General features: G+C 44.2%; 1 long non-coding RNA gene across 2 annotated transcripts in view; it reads right to left on the bottom strand.

Annotated features, from left to right (window-relative positions):
• The window catches only part of LOC109303558, a 184,343-nt gene that overhangs the window by 2,911 nt on the left and 177,597 nt on the right, over window positions 1-3,835 (bottom strand). For both annotated transcript variants that reach the window (XR_002099157.1, XR_002099156.1), the window contains exon 3: window positions 1,759-1,793. This is a non-coding gene — a long non-coding RNA (uncharacterized LOC109303558). The remainder of the gene's footprint in view (window positions 1-1,758; window positions 1,794-3,835) is intronic.

A 3,835-nucleotide genomic window follows, 5' to 3' on the forward strand; every position in this document is an offset into this window, starting at 1 on the left:
TGACATTAGCAAATCATCAAGCTAATATAGAATCATGGATGACTGCAGTTTGTATGATGCAAACTTCTGTCCACTAGTAATGAGACTGAAACTTGCAGGCACAAATCCTATTCCAATGTATTGGTCAAATTCAGTGGTCTAAAATGAAATTAGCTTATTTTAAAAATAGTCTAGTTATGTATTTGTAGTTGCTCTTGAATCATCATGTATCATATCAAAGGTTAAATATTTTTTTTCATTTGGCTAAAGGTACTGGGGATGGGCAAGGTCTGCCAATAATTCAGATGTAATTAATGTCCCTGCTTGCAATTTCACAGAATTCATATACATCTTGTCTTTTATAATGTGAATCACTTTCCAACATATGGCCATTTATATGGGATGACATTTGTGATTTAATTTTATAAATTAGATAGAAAATAGCCTTGGAGCTTAGCTTCTTTTGTATGATACCTGGACAGTGTATTATAGAATGTTAAGGTCTGTTTTCATCCTCTTCTTCAGTGAAGCCCAAGTAATACAGTCCATATTTATATGAAACTAAAACATTACTGACATCACCTGCTTCCATCTATTAAGAGATGAGACAATGAGAAGATGCACAGACATGTGATGAATGCACAGCCTGGAACTTGAGAAAATCTTTGGCTTCTTCCAGACTCTGTTATATGCATTCTGCAGGATTTTGGCAAGCTACATAAACTCTTTGTACCGCAGTTCATTTTCTGTACAAGAGCTGTAAATAATCATAAGGATGAATATGTAGTAAATAATTATATTGACTTCGGGAAGAGAAACAACAATGGTGTGCTTCTATGCCTGGGTCACCCATGCTGCAGGGTTTTTGGTGTCGCCATGTTGATCTAAGGACATAGGCAGGCAAGGTTCCTTGGGTAGATATATCTTTTATTAGATATTAGTAGATATCTTTTATTAGACCAACTGAGTAGTTGGAACAAAGTTCTTTGCAAGTTTTCGGGAACAAGTACCCTTCTTCAGGCATAGGGAGACTCTGCTGTTCTGAAATTTCTAAGGAATGAAAAAAGCTAAAAGTGTGACAGGATGTCAGTGAGAATGTAAATAGGTGGAAATTAGGACAATAATGGGCAGAGAAGGGAGGGGAGGAGTGAAACGAGGGAAAAAAATGAGAGAGAAAACAAACCACCTCTCATAATCAGGAAGAACCTGTACTGTCAATCTATATAGTCTTTCAGAGACCGTTGCCAACAGGAGTGATTATAGCACTATTCCACTTCATATAGCACAGGACATTTACCATGCATTTTATCTGGATGGTAGTAGGCATTACCGTGCTATATTAGAAGTTAAAAAATGTTCTGAGTAGTCGCAAGATAATGTTTATTATGATCTCTAAGTGTAATGTGCGATAGTGGAAGACTACACAGAGCTGATTCAAGACTCTGCTCAGTGCCAGAGCTGGGACCACCAATGAACAAGATATGCTGGTATGTCTATGGAGTGGAACAGTTGGACGATAACTGAACACGTATTACATAATACTATCTAAAGATACTCCTCCCCTAAAAAGTCCTAAATATGCTATGATGCAGTCATACATAGCAAAATATGATCACACTTAGCATATGTTTTACTACTTGAACACGTGGACACCTGTGTTTTAAGTGCAGTTAATACATCATAAGTGTAACGTGTGACAAGACCCTTAAAACAGTTATTGGGAGAGAGAGCAAGTAAACAAGAATCACTCCCTAGCATAGGGTAGTTAAAGATATGCACTTTTAAGCTGGACAGCTGGTTTCCAATCACAGCTCCTGCGGATGTGAAATATGTGGAATTTAATATCAATATGCAAAGGAAGGAATTGAACCTACGTCTCCCACATCTTTGGTGAGTAGTCTGCTTTTGGGCATATTGGATAAATTCTGTGATTAAATTAAAAGATGGTGCCTAGGCAAAGCATATGTTAATAAAAGGGATTGTTCCAATTCTAAAAGTGGTTAATACATATGGCATTATGATGGAAGATGATGCAAATTGAACAAACTCAGGCTCACCCTCACCTCTGAATTTACTGTTTCTGTTACTGGCAAAGTTAGCTTCTAGAGGGATGAGGATTCCTTTTGCATAGCTAGTTTCTTTCAAGTCGAAGTAATGGCATCTAATGCTTCCATTCTCTAAGGAATAGAAACTAGAGCTCAATACCTTCAGGAGTTGCCTGCCACCTTAAAGAACAGAACCGTAGCATCTTCTAATATTTTTAGGAGAAGAGAGACAATCAGGGTGTCCTGATGCTAAAGGATGTTGGTACAGAAAAAGCTAAGGATCATCTCCCAGAAAAAAGACACGTTAAGTTCCAGTCATTCTCAGAAATATTCTTATTCTGATACCTCTATAAGTACCATGGGTGACTGGTGCCACCCGAGTCAGGGGAGGTACATACCCCCCAGTGACCAGTCAGCAATGGGAGGGGGTGGGGCCCATGGCCAATCGTGCCTACCAGTAGTGGGGGGATCCCTCTGCGGCTGATCATGCTAACTGGGAAGTGGCCATGGTGCTCCCAGAAGTGGCTGTGGCACTCCTGGAAGCTCCACTCCCCAGCCAGCACTTGCAGGGCGGGGGCAGGGGGAGGGATGGGAGGCACCAATGCTCCCACCTGCCCCCCTGCCCATCACCAAAGTGGGGAACACAACCTGTCAGGGGGTGCACCAGACCTCTCAGGGGGTGCATGTGCACCCCCATGCATCTCCTACACATTGTCACTGCTAAGTACAGATGTTCAAAAAACCTAAGGTGGAGTTGATCTAAGCTATCCAGGTTTCTGTAAGTGGCATATGTTAGATCAGAAGTGAACAGAACATATGCTTGTTCTTTGATGGTCAGGCAAGCAGGTTGGGGGTGCTCTTGAATGCCCACCACCATGCCCCATAGGCTCCCCACACTGTGGGAGACTGCTGAGTGGAGCCAAGTAGCTGAGCCACCCCAATTGGCTGCTGGGCACTGTAGAACCTCCCCCACACCCAGCCCTAGGCTTCCAGGAGAATCACCATGGCATAACTGGCAGCCCAACCAGTTGCGGGGGGAGGGGGGATGCGTTCCACAGAAAGCAGGATAGGGTATCTTGGAGCTCTGGTGAATGGCAGGTAGCAGAAGGAGGTGCCCAGCACAATCCCTACAATTGTGATTTCTGCAATTGTGCTGGACACCTCTTGCTGCCACCTGGCATTTGCCAGAGCTCTGCCATTTGCCAGAGCCCAGTCAGTCCTTCTGCAGGCTGCCTCTTTCCCAGCCATATGGGTGGGAATCCCAGGCACCTGCTGGCACCATCACCTGCAGCTCACCAGAGCTCCAAATGGCCCAACCCTTCCTTCTGTGGAGCACCTCTTCTTGCTTCTCCACCTAGGGACATCATATAAAGATGGAAAATCCTGAGCTACAAACACTCCCTTGGCTCCCCCAACCTGACCCCTTGCTGCAGCTCACAGCTGGCTGAAAGCAGGAGGCTGGGCTGGGCTGGGCTGGGCTGGGCTGGGCTGAGCAAAAGGGCTTCACTGATTCAGCTCTGTGAGAGCCCAGGTGTGGGCTGGGGCCAGCTAAGTGCTCAGCTACAGCAGCCAAGTGTGGGTCAGCTGCTAGCAAACCTCCCTGTGAGGGGGACCTAGTGAGAAGCCATAAAGTAGTCTGGGATGCTGGTGACTTAACTTGAGCTGGTAGGGGATCTGGTACAGAAGTTTGATATACCAATCTAAACTAAATTGATTAAGTCTGAGACCACATCAATCCAGGTCTATCTTAGACCAGATTCCACCATTTTTAAACCAGTCTATCTTCACTGATGTTGCAGGTGTAAACTGGT

Source organism: Gavialis gangeticus, unplaced genomic scaffold, assembly GCF_001723915.1.
Source record: "Gavialis gangeticus isolate Ggan-Ray unplaced genomic scaffold, GavGan_comp1, whole genome shotgun sequence".
NCBI classification, from domain to species: Eukaryota; Metazoa; Chordata; order Crocodylia; family Gavialidae; genus Gavialis; species Gavialis gangeticus.